Below are 25,998 nucleotides of genomic sequence, written 5' to 3' on the forward strand. Positions count from 1 at the left end.
GCAGGTGATGGTCTTGTGGACTCCTTATATAAAGGGATTTGCATGAAACTCCATTCCCCTCCACCGGATACAGAATACAGTGCGCCTTGATAAACCCATCACTACCCAAGTATGCAACTAAAATCGATTAGGTTTTGAGGGACAACAACTCATATGAGCTTTAATATATAGTAATCTTGGAATACACAGGGCTCCAACTTGACGTTGGGCTGGCATGCCCAACAGGCTAAAAAAGCTATACACCTTCCATGCTCAGTAGGCTCTGGTGCGATAGTCGCAATCATCTTTAGGGCGGTTCTGGGTCTAAGGAAGACCCCTTTACTGAAGCTGAAATATTGTGCTCCTCATTACAATTGTCTGGGTTCTCCTCCCTAATGGGCCTACTTTGTTACAGGATCTCTGGTTCTCCATGACTTCGTAGAATTTTGGGGAAATTCTCAAACCTCTACTCTATGCCAAACTATCGGCCTTGAGCAACTTTAATTTATGAGCAGATAGCACAGGCGGGAGACATGGTCACTCACTGTAGGCAAAAGTCTAATGCAACATTAACCATCCAACACGTTACAAGCCACAATTTGGACCTAATTTCAGCCACAAGGTCTTATCATGAAAGGTGATCATGTCTCAGAGCAGACCACTGTCTGATCCTCTAAATCAGTGGGGGTACTTAACTCGAATGGTGCAGAGATATAGCCTGACACTATGAAGTGCCAAAGAAAAATTAACATAAGGGTAGTTGGTACCCAGATAAAACAATCTCTTTCCCAGTTTACAATGCAGGTTAGTTGGTGAAATCATATAAGAACAGGACAACCAGGGTAATCGAAAAGACTACCAATGATACCAACTGGTGTTCAAAATCCACCAACTGCACCTTGGTATAGTGGTGAGTTGAGAGGAAATGTAAGAAATTGGAAAAATGTTGGTGCTCTAGCTGTGCATCTGAGGCCAAGTCTGAACTCAAAATTCAAGAGAATGAGAAACTCAAAGCAGCAATAGCCAGCTATTTCTCAAATAAGATTCTCTGCTACTAATGCAAAGAAAGTCTGACATCCCACTAATAAATCAGCCTAGTGTCACTCCTTCAATAACTCGTACACAAAAATTGATTTTGCAATATTATTCAGACCAAAATGACAGATTATGCAGAGCCGTTAAACACTTGAAAAGGGTTTCAGTGGAACAGCTCCACCTGAATGGGTTTAGCAGGTTATGACTGGACAAAAAGAGGTTGGACCAGTTACTGGGGTAAGGAAAATGGAGCTTGGGAGATTAAGATATGCACATTTGAACAGATCTTTTATTCAATTTAAGGATCTAGATCATTCGGTCAAATCAGGTGCACCTTATTTGAAGCCGCCTAAAGTTCGGCTTTTATTGGAAGACATCTGAAGTCAATCACCCCACATGTAATGCATCCAAATCCGGAAGTAGTCCCCCAGGATTGGAAAAAGGCATGTTTAAGGCACATTTTAAAGAACAGCGGATCCAAATGTATTTGGGATCTCCCAGCCAATCCCATTCCTTAAAATACTCATGAAAATTAGAAAACCATGTCATTCCTATCCCAGCAAATTACTATTGGAGCAACAAGCTACTCTGCCCCAGCTCAGTCAGATTTCTGTCCAATGCATGGGACAGAAACCACACTGGCATCAGCCTTAGATCGAAGGACGGCAGTCGACAAGGGCAACTCTTGCTCTGGTATTAGATAGAACGCTGGTGGAGAGACTATTGGAAATTGGAGTGGAGGGCACTGCTCTAGAATGGGGTAGTATTTGAAGGGTAGAACACCGTCACTTTCTTCCACCATACCAAAACCTTTTAGCACAAGATTACCCCAAGTGTCATCCTTGGGTCCAATCACACTTCCATTTATATTGGAGGCCTTTGGGAAAGCCGTGCCATCACAGGGGGACTGCCTGAATTATGCGAATGATACTCCACTTTCAATATTGGTGGATCCCAAAGTCCCTTTTCCTTACAACATTTTCCACCAGTGCATGAGAGAGGTTAAAGATAAAACCAAGATACTGTTGCTCAACAAATAGGATTCCACATATATTGCTGGGCGATTTCTGCCTCCACAAACCAATTTTATCGAGTCCGCATCCCCGGTGGTTTTGAACATCAAAGTTTATTTTTATGATTGGTCATTAACCTTGCATGTTAGCATGTAAATGCGTTTTCTTTATCTTGCTTCGCTCTCCTAAAAACTGAAAAATTAGCATTCTGTTCTGCAGGAAGAATGCTAATTTCCTTAGACTGGTATCCTTAGCTGACTAGAACATGGTAAAACTTATTGGGTGCATATGACATGCTGATCAAATGACTGGCTCGCATCCAAAATGCAGCAGCTCACCTGGCACTGGATCACCCAAGAATGTCCTCTATCTCTGGCACTTAAAAAGCTGCATTGGTTACCAGTCAGAAAATAGATCACTTTGTATTATTTATAAGGCTGCACATCTGATGTCCTGTCTACTTTAGAAAAAAGATCAGAAATTATCATGGAGGTCGCAGATTAAGCCCAGCTGAAGCTGGTCTCCATTTCAGAAAAGATTGACTTTCCAGTTCAGAGGTAGGGCGTTCATGGTTGCGGCATAATTTACCAGGTGCACTGGGAAAATCAGTTTAGGAAGTCTCTTAAAAACTTTTACTAGATAGTAGTGGGATAATAATGTATGGGCCGTATTAGAATGTGTAGCACCAGCACCTTTTTTAGGCAATTCAGTGCTCGAGAACTACAAGTCCTGTGCTCTCTGTGCCACTGGAGTCCAGCTATCCTGGCTGATGAGTGAAACCCCGAACCCTGTCCTAGGATGCTTGTTTTTAGTCCAAGGACTAAATGTTCAATATATTGTGTGAACTAGGGTTCTCTGATACTGTGGAATGAATACGTGTGTTTGTGAACTGTCCAAAGGGATTTAATTTTGACATTTGTCTTGACGGTACCCTACCCCTTTGGTTGTTGGGTCCCTCTTTTATTAGAGACGTTATTAGCTTGGCCCAGGGAGGAGTTGGACGCCCTCCATTAATCCCAATTGCTGTGGGTGGGGCAGTCGGCAGGTTTAGAGATGTGGGGGTGTGGCAGTGGCCTTTGCCTCTTCCACCAGACCCACCAACTTGCTTGTTTTGCAAGTGGTTGGGATCTAGGGAGGAGCTCAAAGACCAAATCTAGTATTTTCTAGTTTCATTTTGGCTTTTTGTGGCTGCTTTATCGTTGCCTGCACGCTGTCTTTGCAACTCTGCACTCCTAGTTGGAGGTCCGTCCTGGAGCCACATGGAGGATGAGTGGACAACAGAAAGGTACGCGGCTGTGTGATACTGCGACACCTTCCTAATTATAGGGGCACTGAAGTGTTTTGGCACCTGTGAAATGTGTTGGATCGATCAGGCTCTGTCATGGTGGCGTACGGCCTGGTGACGCACATAAGGTTCGGTTAATTTACTGGGTGCTCGTGCTATTAGCTATTCAGAAAGAATTTAGGAACAATTTACTGTCAGAGTAAATGAAGCTGGTAAATTGCATGCGTGGCGTGTGTTATGACATGCCCCCCTTGCTTGGGTGAGGTCTAATACCGGTATACCAATCTATGCCCTGGTGTAGTGTAATGTATTTGAAATGTAATAGTATCTCGTGCTTAGATTGTATTGGTATCACATGCACTAGCGCATGCAGAGAATGTATTCATTTAATTGTATGGAGCCTTCAGAAACCAGGGGTCCGTTATGTATCTTGAGTTGCTTGTCGGACTCCTGGCTGATGAGGCGCTCCTCTTGTGATAGAAAACTTTTTGGAATAAACTTCAACTTTATTAAATTCTGGTTCTTGGCTTTAATAAGACCTTTCAGTCTTCTACATATTGGCGACGATCGGGATTTTGTTTCCAATCACCGACCCACGCAATGGGATAATTCTACATTTTGGCGATTTTCTACAATTTCTACGTATTCAGCGTTTGAAACTTGATGACTACCTACGTCTAATTGCGGAAATCTACAAACAGAGACTTTCACGAATTGAATTGCTACAGATTGTTCGATTTCTTGAAAACTGTGGTTCATTTTGGGGAAAGAGTCTGCTTGGGTTTTGTACAGAAGTGTTTATGCTCCGACAGAACGGAATTACCAGTGAGCGTAATTTTTGGCAATTGGGTTGTAATTCCTCAACTCTTCCGAAAATCACACGATATTTGACACAGGATTACCTATTTCTAGTGTGTCGTTACCTTGACCACCACTATCGGCTCGACCTGGCTTTTATAAACAAACATCTTCTGTAATTCTCTTCCCGAACCTTGCTGCTGGAATCTGGAACCTTCACATCTGAGTTCTTCGTGATTGTCACCAAAAGGTTTCTCTAAGCATGACGGGAATACGTAACGTTTGACGTGGCACGTTACGTCCGGCGGCCATTTTGGTGAAGTATTGAAAGCCTCAGTTCTCCAGTTTGCGTGTGATCCATTTAGCGGCGATTCACACGCCTTGATCATCATAAACTTTTCAACTTAGAAATTGAAGATTTATCGATTTTAAAGGCATTTCTTGGTCTGTTTGGTACTGTGGGAACATTAATTCACCAGAATTTTACAACTGTTGATTATGTTTGTACGATCATTTTACCGGTGATTCACACACCACTTTATACATTTGGTATTTACTAGATACTGTTTTCTTTTGTTTAATACGTCAGCTATTAGAGAAATCACTCAACCTCCTTTTCTAGAAAAACCTGGAAAACCTACATTGTTATGGTCTGAGTGGTTTGGGTTGTTTGAAAACCATATTTTGGCTATTGATGCTACGGATTACTCTCCAAGGAAGTTTGCTCTTTTATTCGGTAGTTTAGGTTTAGCAGCACAACGTATTTAAGAGTTTAGTACCTATTCCTTCTCCCTCTGGTCAATCTGGGGATAGACAATGGAATGTATATGTATAAGCTATCGCAAGACTAAAAAACCAGTTTGAGGAATCTCCCAATATTATGTTAGAGAGACATAAATTTTATAAAAAAACAAAAGGAAGATGAAAAAATTGATTAGTATATTTCTGCTTTAAGAGTATTGGCAATTACTTGTGACCTTGGTCCACTGCTTGATAACTATATACGTGACCAGTTTGTTTTTAACTGTGCTTCTTCTAAAGTTAAAGAAAGGATTCTCAGTTGTAAGAATCCGTCTGTCAGAAGTTATTGATCTGAGTCTTAGTATTGAAAGATCTATAATTTCTACAAAGACTGATGGTTGATTCCTCTTCTAAAATAAATTTTGTTTCTGAAGAAACGTCCGAGGAAGGCCTATATGCTATTGCGAACAAAGAAAATAAAGAAAAATGGCAGGGTAAACCAAATGTTAACCAAACTAAACAAAACTTGTTTTAGGTGTGGGTCTAAATTCCACATTGGGAATTTTAAAGGATGTCCAGCTATTAATAAATGCTGTGCTGTGTGTAAGAAAATCGGCCATTTTCAAAAAGTATGTAGATTTCAAAAGAAACCAGTTAAAGTTAACTATGTAGAGATGGACGAATGTTGTGAAAATTTAGACAACCTTATGTTAATGGTAGATACAAATTAGGGTACTGTTTTTATTAAAGGGCCCTTATGTGAAGCTACAATTGATAGCATTAAGGTACATATAATGGCGGATTCTGGCTCACCTATTACAATTCTTCGGGATACTACCTTTTATGACAAGTGGGGGAGAGATATGAAACTGACACAAACTGATGTTAACCCAAAAGCTTTCGGGGAGAAAGATATAGATATGTTGGGTTTTTTCTTAGGAAATCTACAAGTTCTAGGGAGACCTATAGTTACTAAAATTTATGTAGCAATAAAAGGCAAAGATATTGTGGGTTGGAAAGACCTAGCTAAGATGGGTTTGTATCTGGTCCCAGGTGACGAAAATCCTATTAAGGTGCGGGAGTTCCCTATTTGTTTTGTAGAAGAAGCGCAAATTGACCGAGAGGATCTTTTGAATGAATTCAAGAATATATTTAACAATAAAATTGGCCTAGTGAAAGGGGCTGAACACAAAATTAGGTTAATTCCAGGTGAAACTCCAGTTTTTCATAAAGTACGCCCAGTACCATTGAGTGTCAGGACAGAACTTAAGAAAATGCTTGAGGATTTATGCTATGACAAAATTGAGCCCTCTGAATCCTCCCAATGGGTCGCCCCCATCGTTGTAGCCTGAAAAAAGAATAATGAGATCAGGTTATGTGCGGACCTCAGGGGTCTCAAAAAAAATATTAAGGTTGACTGTCACCCTCTCCCAAAGATTCAATAACTGTTAGCAAACCTAGGTGGGGCCAAATGGTTCACTTTTGGACCTAAAATCTGCTTATCATCAAATCCCCTTGTCAAAAGATTCACAAGAACTGACTACCTTTGTTACCCCATTCGGCGCTTTTAAATTTGAGACTGTCGTTTGGGTTAGCATCGGCAGCCAGTGTCTTTCAAAGATTGATGGATTCCTTATTTAAAGATCTGGTGGGGGTTCAAGCATATTTGGACGACATTTAAATTTTTGCCAAAACAATGGATGAACATAACATTTTATTAAGGAAGGTGTTATCCATTCTTGGGGGAAGAGGAATGACAGTGAGAGAGGAAAAGTGTAAGTTTGGTGTGTCTGAGTTAGAATACTTGGGCCATATGATTTCTGAATCTGGTATCAAACCAAAGTTTTCCGTAGTTAGAGCTCTTATGGAAGCCAAACCTCCAGGAGATTAAGATACTCTACGCTCTTTTTTAGGGTTGGCGGAATACTATGCTAGGTTTGTGGAAATTATGCTCAGGTGGTGGAACCTCTTCGTCTACTTCTCAAGAAAGGCCAGAAATTCATTTTGTCTAAGGATTTGGATGAATCCTTTATTAAAGTCAAGGAATTGATTGTTTCAGCGCGGTCACTTCATGCATTCAGGGATGATTATCCTTGTGTTATTTCAGTAGACGCGAGTATGAAATGTTTGGGTGCAGTGTTAAGTCAGCAAGTGGATGGTAATGAAGAAACTGTCGCTTTCGCTTCAAGGTCTTTGAAAGATTGAGAAACAATATAGCACAATTGAGAGAGGCGTTAGCCTGCGTGTGGGCTACACAGAAATTTAAAATGTACATCTGGGGTCGTAAATTCATAATGTTATCAGACCATAAACCTCTCTTTTATTTTTAGTAAGGTATCTGGTTCTAACAGTCTTTCTCCGAGGTTAACCAGACTAGTCTCTAAACTCCAGGAGTTTAATTTTGAGTTAAGACATATTGCTGGGGGTAAAAATTTTAGGGCTGATTGTTTATCCAGGATGTTGATGGACAAGGACGATGAAGATGATATGGTGGAAGAAGATGTGGAATGTGTGTCAGTAGTGGATGCCATAGAAGAATGGAGTTCTGTTATTTCTGAAAAGGACTGGAAAGAAGCTAGTTTAAAGGATGTCATTTTATCTCAAGCGTTGGAGTTTTCTTCTAAGATTTGGCCTGACACGAGGAATTTATCGGGTGATTTGAAGAATTTTGCTCAAGTTGCTGAGGAACTTTCTGTGAAAGATGGCGTCTTGTTGAGAGGTGACAAATTTGTTCCACCTAGCAGTTTGAGAAATATTATCGTTAAACTAGCTCACAATGGCCACTTGGGGGTGACGAAGACATGCATGAGAATTAAATCCCATTATTGGTGGCCGGGCATTGATACCCAGGTAAGGACTTTAGTGGATAACTGAGGAATGCTTGTTGTCGGATAAACATTGGAAAACACATGATTCTCCATTACAACCTTCTAAATGTCCTGGGATTGCTTGGGAGAAAGTAGGTCTGGATTTTTCAGGTCCGTATAACAGAATTCCTGAAGGGAAGAAATATCTTATTTTGGCTATTGACTACTTTTCGAAGTGGATGTATTACAGGTTCCTGGAGGCTCCGAATTCAGATAATACTATTTCTTTCTTGGAAAGGGTGTTTTTACTAGAAGGGGCACCTCAAGTTTTAGTAACAGATAATGGGACTCATTTCATATCAGACAAAATGTGCAAATTTTTGAAAATTCATGATGTGAAACAACTTAAAGTGGCACTTTATTACCCTTCATCCAATGGTTTGGTTGAACGTGGGAATACAATTTTGAAGGAAGGCATCCAAACTGCGTTGGCCTCTGGGGTAGATGTCTTTAAATTTCTTGAAAAGAAAATTTGCAATTATAACACCTCCCCTCATTGCACCACTCGGGTGTCTCCCTTCGAATTGTTAAGGGGAAGAAAATTGCATTCTCCTCTATTTCCTTCTTGGCTTGGTAGGATGGATAGTCAGAGTGTGTTGAATCAGGATGACCTTAATGCTACTGTTAGACATAGACAGTCAGTGATGAAAGAGAATTTTGATAGAATCAAAAATGTGAAAGAAGTTCAAATAGCTGTGGGAGATTGGGTTATGATTAAAAAACCCTACAGGGTTATAAAAGGGATGTCAGTTTTTTCGAGTCCCGTCCAAGTTGTTAAAGTTAACAAAAATGCTGTTTTCTTGGGTGACGAGGGCTGGTGGAATATCAGACAATTGGCTAAACTAACTGGGGAACAAGCTGCACTCATCTGTAAGAGGAAAAATTTGTTGACTCAGGAAGGGTGTGATTGGATGCATTGGTTAAATCTGAACATTGAATTGGATTCACATCCTCTCCCTTCCGCGGATGTTATACCTTCTTCCTCTAACACTACAGATAAGTCTGCTGTTCTTCCTTTTACTCGCAGCGGACGAATCAGAAAAGTCCCATCAAGATATAATGAATTTATTTCTTATTGATCATTACTCTTGTTAATGTTTCTGTGTAAAAGGGATGGTGATTGTAGTGTAATGTATTTGAAATGTAATAGTATCTCGTGCTTAGATTGTATTGGTATCACATGCACTAGCGCATGCAGAGAATGTATTCATTTAATTGTATGGAGCCTTCAGAAGCCAGGGGTCCGTTATGTATCTTGAGTTGCTTGTCGGACTCCTGGCTGATGAGGCGCTTCTCTTGTGATTGGAAACCTTTTGGAATAAACTTCAACTTTATTAAATTCTGGTTCTTGGATTTAATAAGACCTTTCAGTCTTCTACACCCGGGCAGAGCTGACTGCATGGGAAAGTGGCCCACGGTGCTGTGCGGTGGCCCTGCTGAAGAATGAGTCCGGCCTGGGAGCCCATCTGTTGGCAGCAGGGGCGTAGCTAGAGCTTTGGCGCCTGGGGCTATCCCTCAGGTTGCCGCCCCTTGGGGGTGGCAGGGTGCTGGGGAAAAAGGCCTGTACGCACTGCAGGGTGCATTCTATGACATACCCCCTGGCACTGCTTCTCTGAATTAGACAGACTAATTGCAGACCTCCTGTAGACCCAGAAAAGGGAACGAATTGGATTACCCATGCTCAGACAGGCCTGGGAGAGGAGGACTGGATACCCAATATAGAACTTTATTATAGGGCAGCACAATTACAACACGCTGTCCACTGGTAGTTTCTTTTCCCAGTTATCCGCTGGGAACAGTTAAGTGGCTGCCACAGGGAACCGGTCACTCCCCGCTCTGTTTATGAACGGGGTTCAAGTGCCACTAGACATGCACTTATAATACGAAAGGTGTGCCGAATATGGGAAACAGCAGTCAAAATAGTGTTACGATGCGTCCCAAAAGTGAGGGATATGCTGATTTGGGATCTGAAAGTGTTCGAGCAAGATCAAGGAAGACTTCACACATGGAATCTTATTTTTATTATCACTTTCAATATCCCAGCACTACTCAGTCTCGTGCCCGACTCGTGCCTACCTTAGCTTGCCCATCAACATCAAATACCAGCACTTAAATAGGCCCACAGATGGATCACACCAACATAAACGTGCACCCTAAGGTCTCTCAAGAGCAATGCATCCAAGCTTGAAATCAATGCCGATGAACGAAAACTCTCTAGACTCTCACTCATCTCTTCAATTAGTCTAGTCTGTCTCTAGCTGCCAATGCCACTCTCTGCTCTGCGTGAATAAAGCACTGCCCAGTGCCCGCCAGCACCCCCAGGCCAGAATTAATTAAACTAGTCTCCGACACGAGTCACACTACCACGACGAGAGCGTAGCAGTGAGCGCGTAACGCGTCATCACTGCTACGTTCTTCTGCTTGTGACTCGGCGAGGGCTGGCCAAAATCTCCATACAGGGCCATCATTGGTTAGCACTCGTGCAGACCACGCACGGCACGCTGCAACTGACGGGCCTGGCCTGGAGGACGTCACTTCTCTGAGTGATAACTTCCTTGTCAGGTCTCTTGCTTGCGTGTCTTCAATCGGTTCTCAATCGCGCTGCAAATGACGCTCTTGCCTCAGACTCTTCCTCGTGCACATCATCCGCTCCACGCCTCGCGCTCTATTTTCCTCGCTCAAGGTACTGTAGTATTCTTGTTATTTCTCTTTAAAACGCCGCTCGTAACTTTTCCTTTCAGCGACTATTCCTGTTCAGCGATTCTCCTTTTTCTCCCCTTACTCCTCACCTCAGTTCTTCCTTAAATCAATCTTTTTTTAAATCCTTGACCTCTCCTTAAATCTTAGAATTCTTCGTCAGTGGGTCCTCGCAGAGTTGCCTATCCTCCGTTGCCACTTTGTAAAGTCAACTCTTCTCAAAATCAAGGTTAAACTTCTTTATTGGCAACTCTGCTACCAGTATAACAGCAACATCAACAAGGCGAGACTCCTCAATAACTGTCCCGAAAAGAATCCCCCCGTACATTCCTATTCCCGTACATTCTTATTCCATTGGTGATGCCTCTAGCATTTCAAGCATGGAATGCTCCAACACCACACGGGGGCACCAACAAGGTCAGGGCGAGGCATGACCAGTGTTACTAACACGGCGGCGGGACTTAGGCCGCGCGCGTTGCACTATTACTGCCACACCGACTGCCGCCACTTCGGTCACTGACTGGGCGGCGGGCCGCTGGCGCGTGCGCGGCACTGGAAGCCCGGTTGCAGCCGCCTTAATTTATTTTATTTGGGACTGATAAAGAAATCGGCCACTGGCACTGCCCACTTCCAAATAAATTATAAAGGCCGCCGCGGCCGCAACGGGCTACCAGTGCCACGCGGCCGCCTCAAGATGGTGCCACCTGGAGCGGACCGCATCCCCCTAGCTACGCCACTGGTTGGCAGCCTGCTGAGGAAAGGCCGTGGAGTGCAGGTGTGTGCCGCCGGCTGCTTGTTGATCGGAGCATGAGACCCGGCCCTGAGTATGCAGTGCACACCAATGCCTACATCCCCCACCTCAGGACCCAGGGTGAGGGGCTGCCTTCATATCCACGGCTAACTCAACCCCTAGGCCCCACTGGAAGAGCACACTGCTCTGCTGCCTGGAAGCAATGTGGACAAGTGCTCTTTAATTCGCGTGGCTGTCGTACGGGGGAACTGTGCGCCTCTGTACTCTCCGCCTGCCTGCGGGGCTACTGAGGGCTCAAGTGTAAGCTCCAAGGCCGCACACAGCAGTTTAAATATGGACTCACTGTATGTAAACTCAGGAAATGTAATATTTATTCACATTGTTCAATGTTCATGTTGGTTGGTTCGGGTTAGTCCGTGAAGAGAGGACAGGGGACGGAGCGGTGGAGATAGCTATGTCCGTCCGAGGGGAGGGTGGGATTCGCAAATTAATCTCAAAGCCATTTGTGGCTTCCAATGCGCCAGAAGAATTGGGGATGACGCGGCCTCACCTCTCGCAAAAATCTCAATCAAGGTGAAGAACCAGACACTGAATGTGCAAATGGTGCTGACAAAGCCACCTCAGTGGGAGTGTTTGGGGCAGGGGTTGTAAGTGAGATGTCCAGTGGAGGGAAGGCAAATGCCTTGACTCTTACGTCAAGCAATAATCTTGCAGGTTTGAGGCGCCAATGCATGCAGATTGCCAACTCGCAGGAAATTATATCAGAAATTACACACCTGGAAAGCACATGGATCGTTTAATGCCAAAAGTAAGTGCCAGAGGAATCCTCAGATTAAAGGCACATGCAAATGTTGCAAGGGCTGAACCTCTTCGTATGGAGTCACACGCACAACATTACCTGCATGTTCACACGATGCTCTCTATTTACACTGCGCCGTCTCACTTCTGTATGTTATTTTCATCTAACACTGCTTGTTTATATCAGACAGCTTTTCATGTATAATGGGGTCACTCCCCTATGCGTGAAAGGCACTCGTGTAAAAAATAACGTTCAGTTGAAAATAAGAAACATACAAAAGTGAGAAGGTGCAGTGTAGATACAGAGACGCAGCATGTGGAAGTATGCAAGGGAGTTTCATCCGCGCAGTACCAAGTGCACACTTCAGTGTGGGTTGGTCTATTTTTAATGGGGTGTGACCGGACCTTGGTCAGTGTAATACTGAAAGGCACAAGTGGCATACTGCCCAGTCCACCCAAACACGGCTGCATCTGCCTGGTTTATCCTCCAATGTTTTGTTTTATAAAGCCCACCTACATGGTCTGGTCCGAGGGGCTTTCATAATGTGGAGAAAGCCACTAGAAGCGAGCGACCTTCTGTTCAATTAAAGATTTAAAATTACATTGTGACTTAATAGTCTGGAGAGATAGTGTGCCTTTTACCTCGCAATGTGCTCACTGCACTTGGCGCTTTATTGCAGAGTAGGCCTTATCACAGCAGCTGTTGCATTCCTCTTTCTGTTGCAGTCGCCTCTTAAATCCCAATGCACCACTTGTCAACCAGGCGGGCGCAGCGAGCACTGTAGGAACGATTTAGTCAATATTTCTATGGCATTGGACCAGAAAGAGCAACGGTAGAAACACGATTATAGTCATGTAGTGCTTGAAAGCCGCCTGAGTCAATGCACGGAATGGATGTTAAACCCACCGTTCACAGACCTGCATGTATGTGCACTCTAGTAATAGAGTGATCATGCTTGTCGCTTCAAACTATCTGCCCTGCCTCACTTCGAGGGTAAGCAAGGCTGGGGTTTCGTTCACCCATGTTTACAGCCCTGTATATATGGTTCCTGGAGTTTTTATGTTAGCACAAATTGCTTGTAGCCTGAATACAACAGTGGTTTGATGAAAGCGGGCACTGGAAAGTCGAGCAATAAAATCCACTTGTCAGGACATAGGCACGGTGTATGGCAAGACATGGTTGGCTGTGTTTGATGGTGCGGATGGATGTTGGTGGAAATCACGATGGCTCCGGCTGCAGCCTGAAGGAGATCCCAGCCTTGACTGATGCAAACTCGGTCTTGTGACCTGGGGTTTCCTGGATGTGCTGCGGCTTGATCAGCAGCACACATAATCCCGACCATCCTCTATAATTTACAACTCTTACAGATAGAGAAATACAATGCTGTGGTTACTGCAGTGCTTACAGGTACTTCCGGTTGGTGCGTATAACAGTGTATGCAGAAGATGGCATGGCATTGGCAACAAGCTGCACTTCGGTTCAAACTCTGCCACAGCAGCAGTCCTAGCGATTGCGAGTTTAAGAGTAGCATCCTCCTGCTACTTGCAAGCAGTCATTTTATAAGGCGTTCTATAATTGCTTGCAAGTTGCAGAAGGAATGCTGAACCTGGCCCCTGAACGTCAGCTCCGCTTGTGAGTTCCAGATCATGAGCTCTGCCTTGGTGGTGCCCTACGTTGAGTGCGTGCTCTGAAACTCCCCGAGCACTCGGAGGGTTGGAATACTAAGAGGGGCTCCTTTGATGTGCACCATGCAGCTCCTTTCCACTGTAGCTGTCACAACAGAAATCGGAAGCAGTCTGCAGTAAAATCCAATGTTCACTTAATTGAACAGCACATGTGCAGCTTCCACGCTGGTCCTCAGGTTGCTGATGGAAAGTGCAGCACTTATCAGCACCGTCAGAGGCACAATGAAAGTGCATTAGGTCAAGATCTATTGATCTGGTCTGCGAAAATTGAAGGCTGCAGGGGTGCTGAAACAATTTTCAGAGTGGGGTGCTGCCATCAATGCTGTGTGAAATCATAGGGATTGTGTAAAATCCAAAGGTAGTGCAAGACAAGGGTCACAAATGCACTACACTCGTTCATCAGGAATGGGGTAAGGGTGTAGTATTTACCTGGTAAGAATTAAAAGCTTACATGTTGCACCACTATGTGTACACTACAGCCATGGGTGGACATGTTTAGTGCTGTAAAATATGGGGTATTTTGTAATGTATTTGCATATTTCAAGTCTACACATTCAGAATTGCTTCATCCACATCGCTGCGGCTATTCCGCCGCAGCGCTAAGGGGGCAGGGGGCCGCGCTAAGGGGGTGGGGGGCCTTGCTAAGGGGGTGGGGGGCCGCGCTAAGGGGGTGGGGGGCCGCGCTAAGGGGGTGGGGGGCCGCGCTAAGGGGGTGGGGGGCCGCGCTAAGGGGGTGGGGGGCCGCGCTAAGGGGGCGGGGGGCCGCGCTAAGGGGGCCCATGCTGGAAACGGAACCGCTCCGTCACCAGCCGCAGTCGAGCTGTGCTCATGACGGAGCGGTTCAGTCATGGCCCCGCCCGCTTAATAGAACGCGCCACGCAGGCACAACATCAGCGCCGCGCAGGAGGGCCATGACGGAACCGCTCCGTCATCAGCACAGCGCCACCGCGGCTGATGACTGAGCGGCTCCGTCATCAGCACGGAAGGAGCTACAAACATTCTTGCCCTCAGATTTGCTGTAAAGTGCTCCATTTGCAGACACTTTGCAAGTCCCTCTCCCCTCTAATCCCTCCTATGATAGTCGGCTCACTCGCTGTCGACATATCACTTACTCAACTTTTAAGCCTCACCAATTTCAAATGTCACCAGCCGTCCCGTCGGAAAGTTCTAACCAAGCAATGAATGTTCAGTGTGGAAAAAGTTAGGTGTGTGGGATTAACTGATGTAGCCGCTAGTCCCCGCTTTCACCAGATAAAGTGGCCACATTTCTTGAGGGACAAAGCACCAACTGAGCCTGTGAAATGATTAGAAAGGTGATGGCCAGACTTCACTGCAGTCCCTTTATAGTACTCTGTCAAGAACGATCATTCATGCTACTTTTAGTTAGTTCTTCTGCAGTACTGACTAGATACATTTGCAGTTTTGCACTACTTTACCATTCACTGCTCCGCTCACATTAGGCCAGTCAATTAAGTTTGATGCAGGAGACTATGTAAAATTGTGATTTGTTGCTTTGCCTTAAAATACATTGCAAATGCAGAAAGCTAAACTCCATAAAATACAATGCAGAAAGCTAAACTCCATAAAATACAATGCATAGAACATAAGTAATGCTTTAGCGGGTCCCATAATTAAGATTTTAACATCTATTAATCTGAAACCAATGTTGCATGTCTGCTTGAAAATAGGCGTGCATCTTTCAGAAGGTTTCAATGTCACAAAGACCAGAAAATGTATAGTTACTTCCAATTATACAAGGTATATTATTTCTAGGTTCACTGGTGGTAGCATTTCTCAACTTCACAGCTCTTTGCTTGGAGGATACCTACACATTAGAATATTGCAATTTATCCTACATTACTGGACTACTAATTTGTATAATTACAAGGTTAATGGACAATAGTTTTACACAGTGGACACAGTCAACAACTTTGTAATGTCATCCAGCCCATAACTATGAATGTTAACATAACTTGCACCATTGACATTGCACCCAGATCTGCAATGGCAGAAAAATCAAATCCTTTGTTCTGCGAAGCTAAACTGAACTAAGATCTAAACTAAGAAGAAATGTATGGTACAATGGTCTCCAGCCTTTTTTGTAATAAGAGCTACGACTGGTAAATGAAAATTTGCCCGAGCCACTAAGATTTCAGATGTAATAGACAAACAAGATTACATTAGAGAACATCCTATGCAAGTTCACCAGCAGCAACCACCTCAGTGCATCAGGCACGGTCGCTAGCAGTTATGTGAAAATGCTTAGTCAATGTGGAATGCCTCTACATTAATAATACATAACAGCCATAAGTGCAATGCCCACCCACAAAGTTTAGTAAAACATTTCCCCAATGACATTTGATGTCTCACTCAAATATCAGCCTTAAAAAAATTTCGAAAGTCAACCATTTTTCTCCACATATCAGCTTATGAGTTCTGAAATTAAACACTCATCTCAAATACATGCTTTTCAATTTTGGACTACATATATTAATTCAACCAAGCACAAACCTATTTTATTTGACTATACTGCACAGGAGTACTACTAATAGGTACCCGGAGTGCTACCAGTAAGCTCACGAGCTACTCATTGGAGAAGCCTGGGTATAGTCCGACATTTTTTTGAGCTTATGTATATGTACATGACCAACACAGGAAAACCAGTCTGGAAATTGTTCTGGGTCCCCCACACAACCTTTATACAAACTAGAAACTATTTAAGCCGTGGTGGCTGGTGATATTTACAACAAGGGGTGGTGAGGGACGGAGTCTCTGAATTAAGCAGAATACTCTCACCCAGTCAAGAGATCAGGGCTAGATCCAACACCGTTTTTTAGCTCACTGCACCATCCCAGTTTCAGAACCTGGCTGTATGCAAATCAGTCTGTTCCTGTCCCAGTGCATGATGGGAACAGGGCAAACTAAACTACAAAAGCCAATTCTTACACTGGGAAGGAAACAAGCTTCCGGAGACCGGTTTCTGGCATTACAGCCGTCTTCGGCCCGGCTTGCTTGAATCCTGATGGTGCAATGAGCAAGGGACTCCTGTCTGAGTATACCCTTCCACGCTTAGGGTGGACAAAAATATTTACAACAAGGGGTGGTGAGGGTCAGACTAATTTGCATGTAGCCAGGTTCTGAGCTGGGATGGTGCAGTGAGCTAAAAAACGGTGATGGATCAAGCCCTGATCTTTTGACTGGGTACGAGTGTTCTGCTTAATTCAGGCACTCTGTCCATCACCCCCCCCTTTATGAATCGTTTTGGCCACTACAAGTGTGGAAGGGTATACTCAGATGGGAGTCCCTTGCTCACTGCACCATCAGGATTCAAGCAAGCCGGGCCGAAGACGGCTGTAATGCCAGAAACCGGTCCCCGGAAGCTTGTTTCCTTTCCGGTAAAGAATTGGCTTGGTAGTTTGGTCTGCCCTGTTCCCATGATGAACTGGGCCAGGGTCAGACTAATTTGCATGTAGCCAGGTTCTGAGCTGGGATGGTGCAGTGAGCTAAAAAACGGTGATGGATCAAGCCCTGATCTTTTGACTGGGTAGGAGTGTTCTGCTTAATTCAGGCACTCTGTCCATCACCACCCCCTTTATGAATCGTGGTGGCTGGTGAGGTTTGTTAGGGATGGGGCTGGGGGGCATTTCTTTCGGCGGTTAGTCGCCATTGACTGCAAATCTTAAGTGGAAACGGGATTAAAAGCTGCTTTTCAGTCCAATTTTACTTTATAAATTTGACATAGGCCTGACTTGTTAAACAAGCCTGACTTTAGCAACGTGTCACACGGGCAAGAAGTTTTGGGGTTGGTATCTCCCACACAGCAGGTTTTGTTTTGAGGATAATAGGATCGGTATCAGCTAATAACCACAATTAATAGTCTAGCTTTATTTAGTTTAAAAAAAAGGTTTTGAACCATTTATTCCCGAAGCTACACTTGAAAACGGTCAGAAAAAAAACATTTCCAGCAAAAGTGTTGGTCTTTTTTGGATCCATTTCAGTGGCGAAGAAACGAAAGGAGGAAAGATCGGTTGAGCACCACTGTTTCAAAGTCCTGGCTTTCAGTAAGAGGTAATATATTGAGCAAGAAAGGGGACAGCAGCCAGCAGGAGAATTGGTCACTGTCCTTTTCTTCTCTGTACAGTCTTTCCTTCTCTGGCATCCATGTGACAAGGTAGGGCAAGGCCCTAAAAAGGAGCATTATAAGTTCGTCCTCGCAGTCGTTTCTGTATTTCCTTTTCATCTAACCTGGAACATTAACCACTGGACTCAGTACTTTCTTATGAACAGCTTCTTTCCCATCGGTCATCTAGTCTTTCCTTATATCACAGTCCTGTACTTTCTGTTCAGACCACATCCGGCCCACCAGTCAGTGGTTAACCAATCTCCACCCTCAGTTACCTTCCCCCTCTTTACTAGGCTCTGCTTTCCTCAACCCTTTGCCTCCACTCCCTTCACCACCAAGCCACACTTTTCCGTCTGTCACGTCACTGCTCCCCATCTTGCACCTTCTTGCTCCTTCCATCCCCATAAGTTAAGAAAATTGCTGCCCCCGCACCTATAAGGCATTGTGAGCCTTAGCAATAAGGAAATGCAAATACAAAGGGCGAGGCTAGACGAGCCCGCCTTTAGGGCCCGGCCCCCGGCCCACACCGCGTCATTGGCCCGAGGATCGGGCTGGCTGCCCTATGGGCAGCCAGCATGGGAAGTGCTTCCGGTTCAGGGAGGGGTGACGCCCGTCCGGTGGGGGCGTGGGGACAGAGGCCATGACCTATTTGGGTCTAGAGCACGGAAAACTCGGCCTCTTTTCCCGCCAGCACCGGACCTGCTCGCCCACTCCCCGTCCCCTTGTTAAACCTTGTTTTTTATCTTGTTGGTATTTCACGACCCAGTAGCTTCCCCGCCCCGTAGTCTTGCCCCCCTTAATCGCCGGGAATTTCGGAGGAGGAACGGAGTGTTGGCGATCCGAGGCGAGCTGAGGCAGAGAGAGCGTCGACCAATTCTCCAGGTGAGGTGCCGGGGTTTGCTGAGGCTGCTGGCGGGCGCGGGTGTCCGTCCTGTAACGAGGTTGTCCCCCCCCGCCACCTCCTTTGACGGTGCACGGGGCGGAGGGCGTCGTGGGGGCGCGCGCGGCTGCTTAGAACGAAGCTAGTGGAGCTCCGGCACAGTCGCCTGGGGACGTGGTAGGTGGGGGAAGGGGGAGTTAGTTCAAGCGGCGCGGCGTGCTAGGGAGCTTACCAGAAGCAGCTTTTAGCCTTCACGATGCCGGCCAGGGGGCACAAGCGCAAGGACAAAGATCCGGAAATTGCACAGTTGTTATCCCTCTTGTTAAAAAAGTTCAGTCGGGATGACGAGAGCAGCGAAGGAGAGGCCGAAGAGCTTCCTTCTGAGCCTGAGGGAGAGGCCCCGAGCACGATAGAGCCCCCGCGCAGGCAGGGGGTCCCGCCCAAAGCAGCGTTCCCTCCTTTGCCCAAAAAGCCTAGAGCGCAGAAACCAAAGGCTAAATGTGCGCAGAAAGGGAAGGAGGGCAGTGGGGGCGAGGGAGTGAACCTTCCACCTAGGGTTCCCTTGGAGCCGCTAACAACAATTGTCCCCCCTCCTCCTCCACACTTGCCAGTAGTTCCGCTTTGCACACCATGTACCCCGATAGTGCCTCCGGATACAGGTGCACCCGGGGGGATTTTGGATGAAATTCGCGGGGCCATAGCAGCGCTGGGATCTGCCCCGGTGGCGCCTGAGAAGGCGAATGGGAGTCCTTCTTTGGTGGGGGGGGGGGGAGCACCACCTCTCCGTTACATCCTGGGGACTCTGGGTCTGGGGGCGCCTTGGGTGAGATTCTAAGTGCATTAAAGGCCCTCACTCTGGCGCAGCCCCCTCAGGGCGGAGCAGGAGCATTGCAGAGTATAGCGCCCCCAACCCCCCTGTAGCAGCAGTAGCAACTGTAGCAGCGGCGGTCGCGCCATGGGCTCCGGGGAGAGCAGACGAGGGCCCCCTTGGCGAGATTAGGGAGCAACTAGCGTTGTTGGTTAAAGCGCAGTCCTTGAAGGTCCCGGCTGCGCATCCGGTGGTAGCAGCCCCTGCAAGCGCCCCCAGTTCAGGAGGTAAGCCTGAGGGTATGAATCTGGAGCCCGGAGGGGAGGGGGCGAAGGCCGGAGGGGGCCAAGGATAGGTTTTATCTAAACCAGGCCGCCTGGCCACGCACGTATCTCCCGAAATGCGAGAGAAGATTTGGAAGGGAGAATTCGTCGATATATTTGCTTTGATCAGACCCAAAAGAGTAGAGGTGGAGAGCAAAGACAAGGAGGGAAAGACAGCTCCTTTAGGGATAAGAGACCAAGGGTTGAAGAATCTATTACGAATTGGCTCTTTGGTTTCCAGGTATTTATGACAGTAGTCATTGAGAAAAAGCCAGAGCTGGCAGGGCCGCTGGAATACTATATGCATAGGATTTTGAAGGCGCACACAACGCATGGTGGCACAGCTTGGCTGGATTACGATAGGGATTTCAGGTGGGAAAAGGTGCAGGACCCAGACATGGGTTGGGACTAGGTGGAGGTCAACGTATGGCTAGAAAGTGTGAATGGCAAGGCATGCGGATCTCAGTACAATAGGCAGCCCTTTCGGACTTCGCAAGGGGGGCCTGGGGAGAAGCGAGGGGCATGCTGGCAATTTAATAGGAAGGTGTGCACCTGGTCCGCCGAGAAGTGCAAATTCAAGCACGCGTGTTCCTTTTGCGGGCACCCCTCTCATCCCGAATTCAAATGCATTAAAAAATCCAAGGAGCGGGGGGGAGGGGGCAAAGAGGCTAAGCCCTCTCAGCCATAAGCTGCCCACTCCGGTAGACATTGGAAAACTGATTCTGGCTGAATCAGTATCCAGACCGGTCAGCAGCCAAATTATTGTACTTGGGGTTCTCGGAAGGGTTCCGCATTCCGGCACTAGGAGTCCCCCCGGTCGGGTATTGCAATAACCTGTTGTCTGCAAGGACGCAGCCTGCAGTGGTGGAGTTGAAAGTGGACAAGGAGCTCGGTCTAGGGCGCGTGGCGGGTCCTTTTGGGGCCCCTCCACTCCATGGCTTTGTGTGCTCTCCACTGGAGTGGTACCGAAGAAGGAGCCGGGGCAATTTAGAATGATTCACAATTTATCAGCTCCAAAAGGAGAGTCTGTGAATGATGCTATCGACCCGGCCCTTTGTTCAGTGACCTACTCTTCTTTTGACGTGGCTTTGAATAAAGTGAGATCACTAGGGCCCAACGCCATCATGGCCAAGACAGACATAGAATCAGCTTTTCGCCTCTTGCCTGTACACCCTGAGGATTATCACTTGTTAGGGTTTCAACTGAACCAGCAATTTTACTACGATGTGTATGCCTATGGGGTGCGCTGTTTCCTGCAGGTATTTTGAGACCTTTAGTTGCATGCTCCAATGGTTGTTCTCACACAGGACAGGGTGCAGGGAAGTTGTCCATTATTTGGACGACTTCATGGTGATGGGACCAGCCTCTTCACCCGCATGTAAACAGGCGTTGGACCAACTGGTGGCCCTGTTCAGAGAGTTTAATATACCTTTGGCCCCGGGCAAGACGGTGGGTCCTGCGACATGTATGACTTTCCTTGGAATTGAGATTGACACAGTGGTTGGGGAGTGCAGGCTGCTGGCTGACAAGGTTCAGGCGTTTTCCCAGGCCATTGATGCGGCCTTAGCAGTACCAAAGGTGACACTGCATCAGTTGCAGGTCTTGGTAGGGCAGTTGAACTTCGCACTCAGGATCATCCCGATGGGTCGCCCTTTCTCCAGATCTATTGCCAGGGCTATGGTAGGCCTAATTCAGAAGCATCACAGGGTGAGTCTCCGGGCAGAGGTGAGGGGGGACTTGGGGGTGTGGCGCGAATTTTTGGCAAACTTTAATGGTGCTGTTGTCTGGCCTTCCGCCCCGGTGTCTAACTCAGAGCTGGAACTATTCACGGATGCAGCAGGCAGCATCGGTTTTGGGGCTATCCTCGGTCCTCAGTGGTGCGGGGCGGAGTGGCCGGAAGAGTGGCACAAGAATGGATTGACAAAAAACAGCCTTTTTGGAGTTGTTTCCGATACTAGTAGCGGTGTCCGTGTGGGCAGAGCGCTTCAGGAACAGATCAGTGATATTTTGGTCAGACAACATGTCTGTGGTTGAGGCCATTAACCGGCAGGGGGCTACTTGTAAGAATGTGTTGAGATTATTGAAAGATCTGGTGTTAGCATGTTTGAAATTGAATTTGATGTTCAAGGCAGCACACATACCGGGTGTTGACAATCATGCTGCTGATGCTTGGTCTCGTTCCAAGCTACAGGATTTTCGGAGGTTCCATCCCGGAGCAGAGGACCAGAGGACAGTGTTTCCACCATCACTGTGGAAGATTGGAGCCCCGCTTTAGCGGGGCTGGTAGGTGCCTCATTGAGTGACCGCACTCGGAAAGCCTAACAGAGTTTTTTGTATTACAGGACATTGGTACAAGAGGCGGGTTTCTCATGTTGGCACACTGATCAGGCAATGTTTCACTTCCTTCAGCAAATCAGTGATCAGGGCAGGTCACTCTCGTACGCTAGGACTCATGTAACTTCCGTGGGGTTTTTCGCCAGATTAGCAGGCTTGTATGATCCCGGGACGTCTTATGTAGTCAAAAGAGCCTTAACGGGGTGGGCCAGGAGGGAAGGCCCCAAGCGAGACAGTAGACGGCCCTTAGATGTTAGGACCTTAAGAGACATGCTAGGCGCCCTCCCTAGACTGTGCACCTCTACTTTTGAGGGCACATTATTTTCGGCAGTCTTCTCCCTAGCCTTTTATGGGGCATTCCGATTGGGGGAGATTGTAGGAACATCTCGCAGCGACCACTGTGGGGGGCTGCAGTTTGGGGATACCAGTGTTAGGGCAGGGTCCTTGGAAGTAATCCTGAGAAAGTCTAAGACCGACCAGTTAGGAAAAGGGGCAGTGATCCAGTTGTCCCCTGCGCCGGATGCGCCTATTTGCCCGGTGGCTTGCATGCAGTCATACTTAGCCATCTGCCCCGGGGGGAAGAGTCAAGCCTTGTTCATTCATGAGGATTGTGTGTCGCAGTACCAATTCAAAGCAGTACTGCGGATGGTCTTAGTAGATCTAGACTTGGGTAATTCTGGTTATTCATCCCATTCATTTAGGATAGGGGCCGCCACTTTGGCAGCAGGAGCGGGTTTGTCATCCAAGGCAGTGAAGAAGGTGGGCCGTTGGTCGTCCGACTGCTTTAGGCGATACACAAGGCCTGAATTACTCTGACTTCATGCAATGCCATGCTCATGCCTGACTTTTCTATTTCTTCTCCGATTACTAGTATGAAAGGGAAGGTGGTGTGGGTATTGGGACGTTCGTTCGGCGAGCAGCAGAGCGACTGCGGCAGCGGCGAGTGCGGAAACCACCTGGGCTGGAAGGGACGGAATTTTTGTGGCATGGTGTGGGAGGAATGCGGATCCGGCACCTGCGACGATACGTGGAAGACATCAGAGGACGTGAGGGGCAGAAGTCCCCCGCATTGATCATCATCCACTTGGGCGGCAATGACATGGTAGACAGGTAGACAGAGGCCGCCTGGCAGTCAAAGAAGCACTGCTCACGGAATTTGCTTGGCTGGGGCGGACCTTCCCCCAGGCCAGGATAACATGGTCTTGTATGATCCCACGACGATGGTGGGGTGATGGAATCCGGCCTTATCCATTAAATGTGTCAGTGAGACGTCTCAACGGGGAACTGGCAAAGATGTGCTCAGGAAAGGGCCGCTTGCTACACCTCGCACACAAGATGATCTCGGGACCTGATATGTTTCATCAGGATGGGGTGCATTTATCGGACACTGGTATGGATACATGGATTAAAGGGATTTGGTCATTTGTGCTGAACTTGGCGGCAGGGGGGGGGGAAGGGCGACGGACCTTTGGGCCCTAGCCTCCCTTGTGGCGGAAAAGAGACATTTGACCACTGATAGACTGACAAAATGGAGTGGAGTCCGCCTTGCGCACTCCCTAGGCCAGCACTGAGGGGAGAGAGGGTAAGCTCTCCGCAGGGGGATGGAGACCACCGGCTGGGGAGGCGAGGGCATCAGGTACGAGCCCTAGGCAGCCTGGTGGACGAGAGGTGGGGCCCTGGAAATGGCGGACAAGGACCCGAGGGCTGGGGCCCATCGCTCAGGGGCGCAGGTGGGTTGCACCTGGCGCGGGCATCTCTACCTGGGGGATGCGAACCTGAAGGCCCCTTGGTGCTGGGGGAATCAAGAAGTTATGAGCAAATGCAAGTTAAAAATGTATAATACAAGTTGAGAAGATGAGTTAATAAAGGAGAAATGTTGCTCATAATTTGATAAATGTTTAATAAGCTATATGTCATGTTTATGAATTTGTGATTAAACATGGCCTTTTTACACCCACCCCTTTTCTCCAAGTGATTGATTGGTGGGTAGGCGGGTGTGGAGCATGCTGGGGGATCCGGGGCCTAAAGGAAAAGACAAGGTGCCAGGTAGTCCTTTGCTACGCACTCACAGAACGAAACACCAGTAGTTAAGATCCAGCAGGCCCCATCACTTGTCCACTTTCTGAAGAAGCCAAGACTCTTCTACTTAACACATCACGGCACCATAACCTCCCGGCACCATAACCTCCCAGCAGCATAACCTCCCAGCAGCATAACCTCCCAGCAGCATAACCTCCCAGCAGCATAACCTCCCGATGCCATGAGTGCACCTCTCCCTAAAGACCACCTCTTTCATCCCCCTTCTGGTGTTTTAGAGACGTGCACCTTGCAGGAAAGGTTGTTACAAACAGCAGCGAATTGTATTACATTGATTTCATACAAAACATTGCAAATTGCGTACGGTAATATTCACCCCCTAGAAATATGAAAGCTCTTGGAGAAAGTTCTACTCATTGCTACGGTGCTTTTATGCTGCACAGTTACCGTCAGTTTGACTAAGCCAATAATGATCATGTTGCTCTGTGCCTGCACCCAAATATAGTTCCCATTAAGAGGCACAAACATTGTTCGTGCAGCAGCTGGAGTGGAATTCAGTTTGCGGCCCATTACATCTGAACGAAGATGGAGGAGAGACTATGATCCGACACTCAAGGCCCTCTATGTCCAACTACAAAAAACTTACCACCGCAATATTTGCAGGACTCGAGCGACGTATTACACCACTGAGATTAACAATAGTGATAATGCCTCCAAAACCATTTTTAGAATACTAAAAGAGCTGAGTGCCAAGAGATCGATAGACAACTCCAATAAGTCTTCTACATTTTGTAATAACATGGCGTCTTTTTTCATCGACAAAATTAAGAAAATCTATTGTACCTTTCCAGCGACTCCCCACCTTAGTTCTACAGTCAATCCGAACAGGCCCAATCTTTCCAGTATCTCAGCACTCAGCCAAGAAGAGTTCCTCAAACTCTGCCATAAAAAGTCAGGCTCACCTGCAGGCCCCCTGAAACCTGAACTATTTAGAGAGTTAGACTTGACTGTTCTTGGCCCCCTTAGAGACATGTTAAACCTGTCCTTTTCCACGGCCATTATACCCACAAGATGGAAGCAAGCCTGGGTGACTCCCATCATAAAAAAGCCCACACTAGACCCTACCCTACCAGAAAGAATCAGACCTATATCACTCCTCCCCTGGCCAGCAAAAGTAGCGGAAGCCCATGTTAATTCCATCTTGACCAACTATCTGACGTCCAATTCCATTCTGGACAGGTCCCAACATGGTTTCCGCGCTGGTCACAGCACCGAGACAACTCTTAAGTGTGACAGAACATCTCCGTACCATATTAGATTCTGGTGGGACGGCAGCACTGATCCTTTTAGATCTCAGTGCTGCCTTCGATACGGTGTCACAAGATTTTGCTGTCGAGGCTGGAGGAGATAGGGATCACAGGGCAGGCTCTCAACTGGTTTAAAGCTTTCCTATCCGGTAGATCTTTTAGAGTCTACACACCTCCTTTTCTTTCCAAAGAGTACCCCATTGAGCAGGGTGTGCCCCAGGGGTCAGCTTTGAGCCCTACCCTGTTCAATGTCTACGTCCAACCCCTGGCAGAAGTAGCCAGGAGAAGTGGACTCTCACTTATACTTACGCCGACGACACCCAGCTGGTGGTGGCACTGGATAACGAAAGCGGTCTCAGTGCACAGAATTTCAAACAGACGCTCATTGACATCACCACCTGGATGACGGCGAATTACCTCCAACTAAACGCTGGCAAAATGGAGGTCTTACTTGTGCAAAGAAACCACTGCCTGGGGGAACAGCTGGTGGCCAGAGATCCTCGGCCAGCCACCCAAATATAAAGACCATGTAAAAA

At 46.8% G+C, this 25,998-nt stretch overlaps 2 protein-coding genes across 13 annotated transcripts in view; one reads left to right on the plus strand and one right to left on the minus strand.

The window, feature by feature from the left end:
* The window catches only part of LOC144826538 (uncharacterized), a 1,868,758-nt gene that overhangs the window by 167,158 nt on the left and 1,675,602 nt on the right, over positions 1 to 25,998 (plus strand). The window contains exon 1 of one of the 11 annotated variants that reach the window (XM_078684975.1): positions 10,264 to 10,401. The exons of 9 other annotated variants lie outside the window; for them this stretch is intronic. The gene's annotated coding sequence lies outside the window, so the exon portion shown is untranslated. Of the gene's footprint in view, positions 1 to 10,263; positions 10,402 to 25,998 lie in introns of those variants that run through there. One more of the 11 variants, XM_078684976.1, reaches the window with a different exon arrangement.
* The window catches only part of RBPMS2 (RNA binding protein, mRNA processing factor 2), a 242,757-nt gene that overhangs the window by 70,885 nt on the left and 145,874 nt on the right, over positions 1 to 25,998 (minus strand). The gene's annotated exons all lie outside the window — the stretch shown is intronic.

This window comes from Lissotriton helveticus, chromosome 3_2 (genome assembly GCF_964261635.1).
Source record: "Lissotriton helveticus chromosome 3_2, aLisHel1.1, whole genome shotgun sequence".
NCBI classification, from domain to species: Eukaryota; Metazoa; Chordata; class Amphibia; order Caudata; family Salamandridae; genus Lissotriton; species Lissotriton helveticus.